Source organism: Rhineura floridana, chromosome 16 (genome assembly GCF_030035675.1).
Source record: "Rhineura floridana isolate rRhiFlo1 chromosome 16, rRhiFlo1.hap2, whole genome shotgun sequence".
NCBI lineage: Eukaryota > Metazoa > Chordata > Lepidosauria > Squamata > Rhineuridae > Rhineura > Rhineura floridana.
Window position 1 is genome coordinate 14,219,786 of NC_084495.1, and position 15,764 is coordinate 14,235,549.

Consider the following 15,764-nt stretch of genomic DNA (forward strand, 5'->3'; position numbering starts at 1 on the left):
GGAGCAATGATGCAAAATACCTAGCACAGCAGAGAGAGCAGACATTTTTATACCAATCTGCTATGCTGCTTTTCTACTTGTACAGAGTTTTTTGTTCTGTTGTTATGAGAAATATCCCCACCTGCGGCTTAAAGTGGTATGCTTATTCTATTACTACAGCTCAACTATATTGTTCTGCTGCATGTGTATACCAGGACTGCATTCACACCATACCTTTAAAGTGCTGTTGTTCCACTTTAAACAGTCATTATTATTATTATTGTCTTTATTTATACCCCGCCATTTTTCCAAAACTGGAACTCATGGTGGCTTCCAGATAAAAAATACATATAATTAAAAACATACAAAATCTACGTTAAAATAAGATTAAAGTATTTCCAATATTAAAACCATACACACATATAACTAAAAGAGTGTAAACTAGTTTAAAAATAATATAATAGACATTAGCAATGCAGCACCCTTCATGCCCTATCCTTAGCCTTCAATTCCAAAGGCTTGTTGGAATAGGAAGGTCTGTGCTTGTCAGCAGAAGGACTGCAAGGAGGGGGTCATTCTTACCTCCCTAGGAAGGGAATTCCAAAGCCTAGGGGCAGCCACCGAAAAGGCCGTCTCATGCATCCCCACTAGTCGTACTTGAGAAGATGTGGGTATTGAGAGAAGGGCCTCTCCTAAGGATTTCAGGGCCCGGGCAGGCTCATACAGGGAGATATGGTCTGATAAATAGTCATGGTTTCACCCAAAGATTTCTGGGAAATGTAGCTTGTTAAGGGTGATGAGAGTTGTTAGGGGACCCCTATGCTTCTCGCAGAGCTACAATTCTCTCTGATGCCTCCACTAAATGACACTTCCCAGAATTCTTTGGAAGAAGTCAGAAATGGTTAAAGTGGCATTTATAGCACTTTAAATGTTTGGTGTGAATGCAGCCTAGGGCCTTTGATAAGATAGTTTTGCTTTTGCAACCCAGAATAACAAGTCTTTTGGGAAGCATGTAAGAATCATCCAGCAACCTCTTCTTATGTTCTTGCCTTCCAGGTCCCACTCTGACCACTACACCACACTAGGGAAAACTGCATATAAAAATGTGAATATTGGGAGAAATTTGCCATAAAATGTTGACTAATATTTAGGGATGGAAAGATCTGTCAATTTCGGCTATCTCAGATTCTTATTTTTAAAGCTTAAATTCAGTTCTCTACGTTTCTACAGCAATTTGCATTTTTTTAAAAAAATCCTAATGAAGATTCTCCAGCATTGTAGTATGAATTTCTCCTATAAATATATTTTTGTAGGCAGTTTTGTCAAACTTAACACATTTTGCAAGCCATTTCTCATTATAGAATGCATTTTTCATGTTATTTTCACACATATATTCATGTTTATGTGCACTTTCCTTTAATATATGCATTTTTGTAAACATTGGTTGACGAACTATCGTAAAATTCAGATAAGTGTGAATTTCGAAGGATGGCTGTGTTTCAGTTCTCACATTGCTGTGATAGGTCTGGCTTGAAATGCGAACTAAATCAAAATTCTTGCCCATCCATACTAATATTCCTGAAGGCTTGAAATAAATCCCAGACTGATGCAGAAACGTGGAGAACTGAATTTAAGACAAGAAAAATGAGGACCTGAATGTGACAGATTCATCCATCCCTCCACTCCCTGCACCCTTCAGTGCCATCTAATGATATAAAGTCCACTTCTTTCAGAAGCCTTCACACCTTGAGGAAGGCTGCGAGAAATGGAATTGACTTCAAGAACAAGATACAGGAACTGGGCTGGTTTTAGAAGGGTTTCCCACCTGGTTTTACCACTTCCCAATTAACTCATTGATGTCACCATCCATTCTTGGTACACACTCGTTTCAGTTTTCATCCCTCTTAGTGGCTGCTGTATAAAAGGCTTCACAGCTGAATGTATATTTTTTAACTTGTGTGCTAAAGGCAGTACAAGCAATGATCCATCATCATGTAGCTCTTATGTTTTAAATTCTCTAGTGCCTATTGTCTCTATCTCACAGGACCGGAACGGACTAAAAAAGCTAATGGCATCAAGGTGGTGTTTTCCCCCCACCCCCGGGTCTGAGTTATGTATATTTTAAATGGCTTGCATTATGGAAGGAAATCTGTTTTCTCTCTTCAAAAGGATGAGACAGAACATCCTTCGGTTGCTAATTTTGAAGACGTAGATTCTCCCTTGAGCTGCTGTCAGCTATGATGTATTGCATAGGTGCATTCCACTAAACTCATTATAAAGTGATTGGCCTCCAGGAAGACATAACAGTGTTCTGCAGCTGACTTGGCCGTGTCAAATCTTATCAGATGTTGAGTGCCAATGGAGTAATGGGGATTAAACTGATAGGGGCTACTGTGAAGCCCGCCACTTCCAAGCCACGCTTGTTGATCTATATTGACATTTCTGAGACCTGTCAAATTTTAGTCATTCTGTATGGCAATTATCATGGCATATACATAGTAAGATGGTGGTTTGGTGGTGATGATTGTTCTTTAATAAAAATACTTAAAGAGTAATTTGTTGGGTTTTTTAAAATACTCTTTTTAGAGAGAGATGAAATCATTATGACTGTAGTTTGGAAAACCTGGTGAATGCTGAAATTTACTAGTAATTCATAACATTTAGTAGACAAGCCACTGGGAAAACATCAGGAAATACTGAGTTTTTGCTAGTAAATCTCATTGCCAAGCAAGTAACCTTTTGGTAAATGTTCAAAAGTCATCTTAGGGTTGTTTTCAACTAAATCCTTCTCAGAGTAAACCCATTAAAATGAATGAGGCTAAATTAGTCATGTTAACTTTGATGGGTCTGCAAGCATGGAATACTACCCTTAATTTCCATTGTATACTGGTAAAGTGTAAGCTTTGGCACATACTGCAAAGCAACAAAGATGCTAACGTTGGAAAGCTGCCCCACACTTGAAAGACTCGGGACACAGAGATTGGACTAATGTTACATTTATTTAAATAGAACAAATTTTTGGATAACCTGCAGACCAAATCATCCAAACTCAAACTCTGCAGGGGGGCATCCCCGCCAACCCTGGGCATGTGACCAGCTGTAGCCTGTGACTCCCCAGCCAAGGATAAGGAGGAAATACTCCCTTCCTTGCTTAATGAGCCTTAGCACCTCACCCTCACATCTGGGCCCTGCTGTACTTGTGTTCATCCAAAATGTGTAAGCAAGGCCACAACGGGCATCCCCCCAGGTCTGCCCAGACATAAAGCACCAGAAGATCCCTTGTTGTGCAAGGGAATGCTTAAGCAGGTTGCTGGTAGCTCTGTTTCACAATAGATTGTGCAATCTGCTGCACAACTAGTTTCTGCTTGCGTGACTCTGACAGATTCCTCTGTTGTGCAACATTAACATTCACCTGTCCACAAGTGCAAGCGCCCTTGAGCTAGCAGAATAGAATGTTGGATAGAGGCCGTTGACTCTTTCAGATAAGTCCCATGGCTTTCAGAGGAAAAGAAGAGAGAAAACTTGTCACAAGGGCTGTAGTCTTCTGTTCCACTTATGTATAGTAGCTGCAGGATTTGTGTGCAGCTGTACCATCTGGCGAACCAGTGAACTGCAAGTGGTCAGGTTCTCGGTGAAGAACCTTCAGGCCGTGGACTCGTCCTTCCTACCACAACATTCCTGTTCTAGTTGGTCAAGTTACATGGTCTTCCTGTGTCCCTGTATCTTTCCTTGTGTATTCCTGGATCTTTGGTTATTCTTCAGTCCCAGTTTTTTGCTCTTTCCTCTGGTCTGCCTCCTGTTTTATTCCTTGGTTCCGCCTTGCTCTTTCGTCTTGGTTTTTGGCCTGTTCAATGGCTTCTGGTTCCTGGCTCCTGCCTCCCTTTGGACTTCAGCCCACAGCACTGGTGACTGATAAGGCAGAAGGCAGGGAGGCCAAACAGTAAGTGGAGCCAAGGCCAATTACAGGCAAGCCAACTATTTCTAGGTTCTCCCCACCATCCTCCTTTCTATTGTTGTTATATGCCTTCAAGTCGATTGCGACTTATGGCAACCCTGTGAAACTCTTTTGGATATATTCATAGGGTTTTCCTGGTAAGAGGTATTCAGAGGTGATTTCCCATTGCCTTCCTCTAAGCCTACAGCACCTGGTATTCCCAGGCAGTCTCCCATCCAAGTATTAACCAGGCCTGACCCTGCTTAGCTTCCAAGTTCCACGTTCAAAGTAATTAAAAACATACAAAATGTTTTTTGTAGACATCCTCCTCTCTACCGAGTTCTATAACACTGAGACTAAGAAGGAGAAGTCAGACCTCCAGTGCCACTCCCAGGATTGGTTGCAAGTGAAAAGATAGGCAGGTGGGGGCTGACCCATTTGCCCTAATAGACCAGCCTCCACTGGCCCACAGCCCACCCCTGTCTTGGCTTGGGCTATCAGTTACAAGGATCCCTTCCATTTAGATTTCTATTTTTCATCTTATCTGGTTGGGTTGCTTTTTGTTTCATTATTGTGTGGGATTTCAGTTGATATTGTGCCTGCCTGAATTAGAAGCCACTCTGAGAATGAAATGTATACATGCAATGGGGTGTCAAATACTTCAGCAAATCCTTGTCTCTCATGCCAGCAACTACATGCAGCCAACTGCTGCCTTTTTTTTCCTTTCTAGCATTTCCTCCTTCTCTTTTTGCCTCTTCTGCTGTTCTCATAGCTTATATGCTGAACCTACATTGGCATGAATCAAAATACAATGGCTGCTAGGATGGGGGAGAAGCTTAATTCAGTTTGAACTGAAAGAGGAACCTACCTGATTCACACATTCAAAAATGATGCGCAAACTGAAACACATGCCTGAATCCTTCAAAAGTGACTCTTCTCCAAATGTTGCAATGCCATTCTCTGCTAAGTAATGTGTCCAAAAATGCATATACTAAAGTATAGTGTGCATAAAAGTATTAGGGAACATAGCCTACACAAATGCATTGTGTTTCAGTAAATTGCTTTTCAAAAAAGGAGTATATTAGGGGAAATGGCATACAAAAATGTTTATATTAGCAGAAATTTGCACTAAAAGGTGCAGACAGCCTAACATCAATCCCTGGAAAAACTCTGGAGCAGATTATAAAGCAGTGATTCTATAAGCACCTTGAAAACAATGATTACTAGGAGCCAACATGGATTTGTGAAGAACAAATTCTGCCAAACTACATGAAAGGTTGTCACACAGAGGAGGGCCGGGATCTCTTCTCTATCATCCCAGTGTGCAGGACACAGAATAATGGGCTCAAGTTGCAGGAAGCCAGATTTCAACTGAACATCAGGAAAAACTTCCTAACTGTTAGAGCCATACAACCATGGAACCAATGACCTAGAGAAGTAGTGGGCTCTCTGGCACTGGAGGCATTCAAGAGGCAGCTGGATAGCCATCTGTCAGGAATGCTTTGATATGGATTCCTGCATTGAGCAGGGGGTGGACTTGATGGCCTTATAGGCCCCTTCCAACTCCACTATTCAATGATTCTATGAATTTAAAAATAATTTGCAGCTGGTGTGGGAATGTGGAGAGCTGAACTTAAGATTGTAAAAATGAGAAAGTGAGTGAAACCAAAACTGACAGATTCACCTATCCCTAGTGGTAACACAGCAATGTCCAAAATCTCTAATCATCTCAGAGATGGTGTCCATGTGATCAGTCTTGTTGGCTATATGCCGGTCTCTGAACATGGCTATTCAAAGTTGAATTACTCTTTCTCTCTTATCTTGACACATTGCAGTGCTCAGGGCACTGACTTGTTGCTCAGAAGAAGAAACACAGAGAATCTCTGAAACTTTTTTTAAAAATGAAAGCAGCCTTTTGAAGAGGCTATAATTTTGAGGGGAGGAACAGAAGAGGTGGTATTAAAAAGAATGCTTAACCCTGATGGTTATCTTTTTCTACCCAAAGGGTGCCCCCCCCAACTTTCACCTGTTTCCTCTCAAAAAGAATCTGGAATCCCACAGGGATACAGAGAAATTTGGAGCAGAAATGGTCCTCCATGCTCCTTCATTCATGCTTGCAATGTTCCAGGTCGGCTTTTCCTCTGAAACAAATCCTGTCATTATATATGTTTGTGTGTAGTGTGTAGTTTGCTTATCTTGAGCACCCACTTGACGAAATTGGAAAGGTCATCTGTTACTGCTGTTTTTCTGTTGTACTTATCAGTCATAATAATAACCATCCTGCGATTTATCCTTCTGAAGCATCCTTAATAGCTTAGGTATTCATTGGCTTGTTTAACTGGGAAAACTCTGTGGCTCAGTATCTCGCAGTTTTTCTTGTGTGCATTTTGTTACCCAGTGCAAACCGCTTGAAGTAGAGGGGCTTGGTTGCTACGCCTGCCTTCGTAGACTAGGGATGGGGGAGAAATTTATTTTAGTTCACATTTAAAGCCGAATTTATCAAATTTGCATTTTCTGAAACAATAGGAGAACCAAAATGCAGCCATTCTTCGAAATTCGCACTTATCCGAATTTTGCAGTGCAGTTCACCCCAAGAATGTTTACAAAACTGGGAAATATTCTTAAAATGGCTTTATTTATTTATTTTTTGCTTTCAAAAATGTGTACATTAGTCAAAGGTGCATAGAAAAATGTGTTTATTAGGAGAAATTAGCACTACAGTGCTGAAGATTTTTTATGAGGATTTTTCTTTTAAAAAATCACAAATTTCTGCAGAAATGTGGAGAACTGAACTTAAGATTGGAAAAATTAGAGACTGACAGAACTGAAATCGACTGAGCTTTTCACCCCTATTGTAGACCCAGTTAAAACCTTCATCCAATGTCAAGGGGGAATACATTAATGTTTTGGGGGTGTAATGTATGGTGGGCTGACCTCTTGACCCCAGGTAACATTTGTGTCAGTAGTGTCATAAGAGTGCTTAACAATACCCAGAGCCGAAAAATGTGTATTCAGAGGGGATAGGATGTAGCTCTTTGTTGACCTGCCCCTGACCATTTTTCTATGAAAAAACAATGGGGTGTTCTTACTGCCCCAATCTGCTAATATTGGTTACAGTAGTAAATATACTCCAATGCATTTCTGGGATGCTTTATGCTCATGGTGGTTTTTGTTTGTTTGTTTCCAGAAAGAGAATGGTAAGTGACAACTGGCTGAAACTTGGGGACATTGTACAGATGACAATTTGTGACAACGTAGGTCTGCTTATGTGTAAACTGCACCAGGGGTAGGTTTTTGCATCACACAAATGGATGATACTTTGAAAGATGAGCTCAATATAAAGCTGAACTGTTATGTTTGTTTATTTAATAACCTCTATTCCACTCTTCACTACAGATTACAATTCCAGAGGAGGTAAAATATTTTTTAAAAGGTGAGAATTATGCACGTAAGAAAACAGCATAATCAAAGACAGAAACAATTGCCACCAAATAATTATGCATACCTTCCAATCTGAGCTTAAACTCCAGCAAAAGCCTAAGCAAATAAATAGCTCTTCACCTGGCACCAAATGGTTAAAAGAATTGGTGCTGGTTTATTTATTCATTTATTTCTTACATTTACGTCCCACCTTTACTCCATAGAGCTCAAGGTGGCATACATGGTTCTCCCCTCCCCATTTGATCCTCAAAACAACCCTGTGAGGTAGGTTAGGCTGCGAGGCGGTGACAGACCCAAGGTCACCCAGTGAGCTTCATGGCTGCATGAGGATTCAAGCACTGGTCTCCCAGGTCATAGTCCAATTACCTTAACCATTACACCACACTGTATCTCAGAGGAGAGGGAGTTGTGAAATATGGGTGCCACCACTGAGGTGGCTCTTCCTGCTGTACTGTCAAATGAGCCTCAGTAAATATCAATACCTCGATGGCTGGTCTTGATACATGGACTAGCCCAGTGGTTCCCAAATTTTTTCTCCCATGGACCACTTGAAAATTGCGGAAGGTATTAGCAGACCACTTCATGATTTTTCTGCCTGCTGCATCAGTTGTAATATGCGGTGCTAGATATCTGTAACCATATTTTTATTGCTGCTTTGATTTCTAATACTAATCATGGGCGACTAATAAATTTAATAAATAAATAAATAAATACTGTATTTTTATTGTATTACAATTACAATTTGAATTCCATAAAATTCAGTTTGTAAGTTTCATTCATAGAAACGCCACAGATCACTTGAATGAAGCTCGCAGACCACAGTTTGGGAAACCTGGGGCTGTACTATAGGCAAGAAGGTGTTCTTTGTATGGGAGTTTTATTAGTAATATATGGGAATGATCATTTTGCTCTATCTTAAAAATATGGTGGAAGGGATTACAACACATTGCCGCCCTGGGCTTCTACTGGGAGAAAAGGCGGGTAATAATAATAATAATAATAATAATAATAATAATAAATGTATATGAACTGCTTTGAAAACTTGAAGATATACATGTTACACATGTCTCTGAGAACTCATATTTGTGTGTGTGTACTCGACACATGATTAGAGATGTGAAGTCCCAGAGGAAAAAATGAAAAGTTCAGTTGCCCATTTTTCCATTCTCCCTCTCACCTTCACATTTCACATGTTGTTAAACACTTTTATAAGGAGGGAGGCTCTTATGTAGGTTGACTGCATGCTGCCCTGGGCATACATCTAAGGGAGTTTAGTATCTAGGAATTCACACCCACTCCAAGATCTCGAGTTGAGTGCTGACGCACCACATTTATTAAATTAGGGTAGGGGACAGAACTTCAGTTATACACTAAGCCAGTGCTTCCCAAACTCTTTTTTTTCCCACGGCCTGCTTGAAAATCTCTGAGGATCTTGGTGGACCACTTAATGGGGTTTTTTTTGCCTGTTGAAGCACTTGTAATGCACTGTGCTAGATGCTGTATGGTTTTTAATTGTATTTTTATTGCTTCTTTTATGTCTTATGTATTGCCTTTTTATTGTATTACAAGTTGAATTCCACAGAATCAGCAGCGTAGTGGCAAATTAAGAAGTGTAGGGCCCCTTCATAATAGTCATAGTGATGCCCCTCTTCTAAGATTATACATCCTTCTAAAATTGTAGAATTATCTGGCCAGGCTTGAGTACTGTTTTCTATTTCTCTGTCACTGTCATCATTTGACTGTCCTTTCTCAGTGTCAGAGATATTGCTTGGATTGCTAAATGTGGTGTCTACATGTTTATTCCTGCTGCTTCCAAACTGCTTGATGATGTAGATGGGATGCTGTCATCAGGATTCTTATGTGGCCATAGAATTCTAACTCTCCACTACTTGAAGTAGGAACTAATAGATATCACAAAATTGGCTCCAGTCAGCAGGAAACAAGGAAGCAAGTTATAAGACTCTTTTCAGTGGCTAACACATTCCCCTTTCATGCTACTTGGCTCATAGGGCTCTGCAGACAAAGGGACTGTGCTGGTACCTGGCTCCCAAGAAAGTAAGGGGTCTAAGACCCCCCCCCCGGATGACTACACTCCTGAATAGAGTTCAAACTGTAACACAATAAAATACCATATAAAATGCAAGAAACAATAAATAAAATTAAAATATTTAATGTGATGGATGTACAGTTTCTTCTCTTCAACCACACATCCATGGACCACCTAAAGGAAGCTCACAAATCACTGGACTAGTTTAGGAATCCTTGCACTAAGCAATGCAGTACGGTATATGGCACACAAATATATCTCTTACATAATGCCCTACTTTAAAATAGAGTGGGGAGAGATGAAAGGAGTGCTTTGCTAAAAATAGCAGAGGCAAAGAGGTGGGAGCATGCCCATTTGGCAAGAGACTCCAGAAGACAGGAAATAGCTTGTTTTTTCTGGAGAGTGGGCAGAGGTGAGACAGAGTAAAACCTTATAAAAATAATACTGAGGGATTTTGGTTCTGCTTCAACATAAATAAACCTCTTTTAAAAGCTGCTCTTCACAAATATAGTTTGTTTGCCAGTCACTGTTCCTGAGATCACTCCTGTACAAGCATGGTTTTGGTTGTTGTTGCTAAATAAGGGTCAAAGTAGATGGGACAGGGTATAACCATGACCGATGTTGTTTTTAAAGCTCAAACACAACCATGTAGGCATCTAAATTGGGTTGACAGGGGGAAGGGAGAGATCCTCCTTTATTGCTGTTGCTTGTCATTGCTTTTTATTTAAAGCCTGATTGTTTGAATCCCCAGTTCAAGATGTCTTCTGAGTAGGGTTGCCAGGTTCTTGGCCTGAGACTGATCCTGTATCTTTAGGAGAAGAGAAAGTCAGCCAAGTGCGGGTGTTCTTCCACAAGGTGGAAGTCTCCCTTCCTCCTCCACAACTTTTAAAGATACAGAAGACCTCTTGGTTGCCAGGCCCAGCCTCCAAGAGGTCTTCTGTATCTTTAAAATTTGTGGGGGGGAGGGAGAATTCCACCTTGTGGTTTTTCCCATTACAGGGTTGCAAGAACACCTGCACTTGGCTGACCTTCTCTTCTCCTAAAGATACAGGATCAGTCTCAGGACATGGACCTGGCAACCCTACTTCTGAGGCACTTAAAGCATGTGTGGGGAATCTGTGGCCCTCCAGATATTGTTGGACTTCAACTCCCACCAGTCCCAGCCATCATGAACAATGCATTATGGGAGCTGCAGTCCAGGTATATCTGGAGGTCCATAGGTTCTCCACCTCTGACTTACACGTGTTCAGAAATTTGTTCCAGATCTAAGAAAACGCCTTGGAATATTTTTGTAAAGAAATGTAAATAGCTAATGAACTTTGCCATTTCACAAGTCTGAAATACACAAGATTGTTGAGCTGATGATCTTCATGCAATATCTCTTTTTTTCCTTAAAAAAACATGCATACAGAGCCATCTGTCCCTCAATTTTTCATCATCAGTCACTTTTTCCTTTCCAATAATACACCACAGCTGTCTCCCTCCCCCTTCAAATCATCCTTTCTCGCAACCCTCTGCATTTTGGGAAGTCAAAATCCTGGGCTTTCAAATGTATTTTTGCAGCTGCAAAGCCTCATTCACATTTTTCAGCCTGAATCATTTTAATGGGCTAATTCATATTTTAGCAGACTCCCTTGGCACATTTTAGCTTAATTGTGAGGAAATGTTCAGATCTTGAAAGCAAACTTACTTTATTCCTATAGATATTTACTATTTAGTTAATTCAATGACTTTTATATCTCACTTTAAACACAGGAAGGCCCCTGGGGTTTTAATCTTTGTAGACTATGGGGAGAAACCTCAGGCATAGGGTTGCCAGGTCGGAACCATTCAAAAACCTGAGAAAATGGGGCGGGCCCTAGTGACATCATGGGGCGGGCCCTAGTGATGTCACGGGGCGGGCCCTAGTGACATCAGGGGGTGGGCCCTAGTGATGTCAGGGGGCGGGCCCTAGTGACATCATTAAACATGATACATTGTATCAACCACAGTTGCTTGGAGCATACCATTCAAAAAAAATTCTCTGGAGATTAAAATAGAAATCTTACCTAAAATAGGGTGTTCCTAGGTCCATCTGAAGTGACAAAGTCATTCTTTCTCACAAGCTTAGGGTGATGCAAAATGGAAATGGACTGCCTTCAAGTTGATCCCAGATAGGGTCTTCATGGTAAGCAGTATTCAGACAGAGGTGGTTTACTATTGCCTTCCTCTGAGTCTGAGAGGCAGTGACTGGCCCAAGGTCACCCAGTGAGCTTCATGGCTGTGTGGGGATTCCAACCCTGGTCTGCCAGGTCACAGTTCAACGACTTTAGGGAACATTTAATCTAGCTTACTTGCTTCTGGCAAGAAGGGTTTACGTGCCCTCAGGCCAGGCCATTATTGGAAGAATGCAGCTCAGTGTTGCAGAGATGTTAGATGGGAGCACAGATGGATGCCCCTGAAGGCAACATGCTTATTAAGGAACTAAGCCCCATAGAACTCAATAGGACTTACTTCTGAGTAGATATGGTTGCAGCCATGTTAAGGACAAGGGAGGGCATTCTAGGCAAGCAGTTGGCAACTGCCTGTCAGCATTGTGCTGTTGCTAAGACTTGACTGGGGATCAGCCACAAAGTTATCCATAAGGCACTGCAACTTTATGTGTTGGCTGGCTACTGCAGTGGGTGTCCCCTAATATTTATGGCCATACAAGCAGGGTGAGTGTAGGCAGCAATTGCCTTTCTACTTTACGAGGCCTTATATAGGACCGAGAGGCAGCAGGAGAGAGGGGAGGACCAGAAAAAGAACAAAAATAAAAATAAAGGAAGAGAGCGCCTCCTCCTAAGCAATAAGCATGTGCACTGTGCAGAGCGCCTGCCTCCGTTTCCCCCCCGAAGCCGCCCCGCCCAGCCTCGACGCCAGCGCCTTCTGGGCCAGGCAACCTTGGTGATCTCTGGGCCGCTTCAGCCCCGGCACCTCTCTGCCCTCCCCCCCTGAGAAAAATCAACTCATTTGAAATGTGGTGTTGGAGGAGAGCTTTGCGGATACCATGGTCTGCAAAACAGACAAATAATTGGGTGTCAGAACAAATTAAACCAGAACTATCACTAGAAGCTAAAATGATGAAACTGAGGTTATCATACTTTGGACACATAATGAGAAGACATGAGTCATTAGAAAAGATAATAATGCTTGGAAAAACAGAAGGGAGTAGAAAAAGAGGAAGGCCAAACAAGAGATGGATTGATTCCATAAAGGAAGCCACAGACCTGAACTTACAGGATCTGGACAGGGTGGTTCATGACAGATGCTCTTGGAGGTCACTGATTCATAGGGTCACCATAAGTTATAATCGACTTGAAGGCACATAACAACAACAACAAACCTCCCTGATAGACTGTGGGAATGCTGTGGACACAATATATTTCAACTTTAGCAAAGCTTTTGACAAAATGCCACATGATACTCTGATTAGCAAGCTAGCTGAATGTGGACTGGATGGAACAGCTATTGGGTGGATCCACAGTTGGCTACACAATCATATTCAGAGTGCTAATCAATGGTTTCTTCTCAACCTGGGGGGGGTAACTAGCTGGCTACTATAGGGCTTGGTCTTGGACCCAGTGCCCTTCAACATTTTTATTAATGACTTGGATGAGGAGGGGCAGGGAATGCTTATCAAACGTGTGGATGATGCAAAATTGGGAGGAATACCTAATTCCCTGGAAGACAGAAACAAAATTCAAAGGGATCTTAATAGGCTTGAGCATTTGGCTAAAACCAGCAGAATGAAATTTAACAGGGATAAGTGCAAAGTTCTACACCTAGGAAAAAGAAACCAAATGCAGTTATTAAGATGGGGGATACTTGGCTCAGCAATACTACATGCAAGAAGGATCTTGGGATTGTTGTTGATCACAAACTGAATATGAGCCAACAGTGTGATGTGGCTGCAAAAAAAGCAAATGCTATTTTAGGCTGCATTAATAAAGTGAGTGAAGTACTAGTTCTCCTTTATTCAGCACTGGTTAGGCTTCATCTTGAGTACTGCGTCCAGTTCTTGACACCACACTTTAAGAAAGATACAGCAAACTAGAATGGGTTCAGAGGAGGGTAACGAGGATAATCAGGAGACAGGAAACAAAGTCCTATGAGGAGAGACTGAAAGAACTGGGCATGTTTAGCCTGGAGAAGAGCAGACTAAGGGAAGATATGATAGCACTCTTCAAATACATGAAAGGTTGTCACACAGAGTAGGGCCGGGGTCTCTTCTTGATAGGGTTGCCAGTTCAGAAGCATCCCAAAGCCTGAGATTTTGGGGGCGGGCCTGAGTGATGTCATGGGGCATGCCAGAGAGATGTCATGGGGTGTGTCCAAGTGACATCATGGGGTGGGTCTGAGTGACATCACAGGGCGGGTCTCAGTGATGTCATTAAGCATGATATATTAAGCATCATCCACAGTTGCTTGGGGCATACAAGTCATACAAAAACATTTATCTGATTGGAAATTAAGAGAAATCTTAGCTAAAAGTTGGAGCCTGGGTGGGGAACATTTAATATAGCCAACGCGCTTCTGGCAAGAAGGGTTTATGTGCTCTCAGGCCAGGCCAGTCACCAGAAGGCCACTGTAGGAAGAAAAGAGCCTAGTGTTGTGGAGATGTTAGATGGGAACACTCAGCAGTAAAGAGGGATGCCCCCGAAGAGCTGCAATTCTAAACACACTTATTTTATTTATTTATTTTATTAAGCTTATATACCGCCCGACTAGCAACAGCTCTCTGGGCGGTGAACATTAAAAATACAATAAAAATAACACAAAATAACACTTACTAAGGGACTAAGTTCCATAGAACTCAGTAGGACTTACTTCTCAGTAGATATGGTTTGGATTGTGTTGTTGGTAAAGCTTGACTAGGGATCCTCTGCAAAGATATCCATATCCAAGTAGGGTTGGCAACCCCATGCCTGGAATGCCCTGCCCCTACATTTTAACATCCAAATTTCTTTACAGATTTGACCCTTCACTTCAGAAAGAGGTCTGAGAAATGAGTAAGAAGATTCTCTACCCTTTTCTGTCTCCCCTGTGGGCTGTTATAAACTCACTTCATCAGCCAACCCAACTCCAGAGACTATAATTGACAGAGATAAAGCATACTGGATGCAGTACTCAAGATGAGGCCTAACCAGTGTTGAATAGAGGGGAACTAATACTTCAGGCAATTTGGAAACTAATCTTCTGTTAAAGCAGCTTAATATAGCATTTGCCTTTTTTGCAGCCACATCACAGACTATGTATGTGTGCGTGAGGGGGATACAATTTGATGACTTTGCATTAAGAAAAGAAAGCAACACCTCCCTGTCTGCAGGGTGCTTTCTATGGAAAGGGATATTTAGAGATATGATTTTTGCCATGCAGCATTTTTTTTCAATTAACAGAGGTTAAAATTACAATTAATGTAGGGGGTGTCACAAAATCTTTTAAGCTTATAAAGGGGTCCCATACTAAAGTTTGGGAACCACTGCTCTATTTTATAGCCCTGTTGGGTCATTAGAGAGCCTGTGTGGAGTAGTGGTTAGAATCTTGGGCTATGACCTGGGAGACCAGGGTTCGAACCCCCACAGAGCCATGTAGCTCACTGGGTGACCTTGGGCCAGTCACTGCCTCTCAGCCTCAGAAGGAGGCAATGGTAAACCCCCTCTGAATACAGCTTACCATAAAATCCTATTCATAGGGTAACCATAAGTCGGGATCGACTTGAAGGCAATCCATTTCCATAGGTACATTCTTAAACTGCAAGGGTGTTTTTTTCCCTATCAGTGAATTTCTCTGCTTTTTAATGCAAGAGGTAAGAAATGGGATCCTGTGCAAGTTTGCTGAGAATGGATTGATCATTTGCATGCTTATTGAGTTCAATGGGATTTACCCCCCTGCAATCATGCTTAGGATAGGTGAAAATGACCACAAGGGAGGAGGAGAAGGGGAGGGGGGGCTGGAGTGGGGAGGAGAAGGGGGAGGAAGGGAGATTTGGTGGGTGGGTACTGGACAGAGGGAAAGCTCCTTTCCTTTCCAAAAGGAAAACATTGTCAACAACATCATTATTGCTGGAAGATGCCCTATTCCCTTCACAGAGCTACAATCCCCAGAAGAGTTAAACTACTCTGGCCAATGGAGCTCTGTCAGGGGAATAGGAGTCTCCTCACAACTCTCAGCACCCTTCAAAAACTATACTTCCCAAGATTCTTTTGGGGAAAGTTATGACTGTCTACTGTGAAATAAAGGTCTGGAGTGGGTGTGCCCCCCCTGATTAGCCAAGCCAAACAGCTGTTAGTCTGGCTTTTAGAACACTGACATTTAGTCCTTACTGAGCATGCCCGACACTAT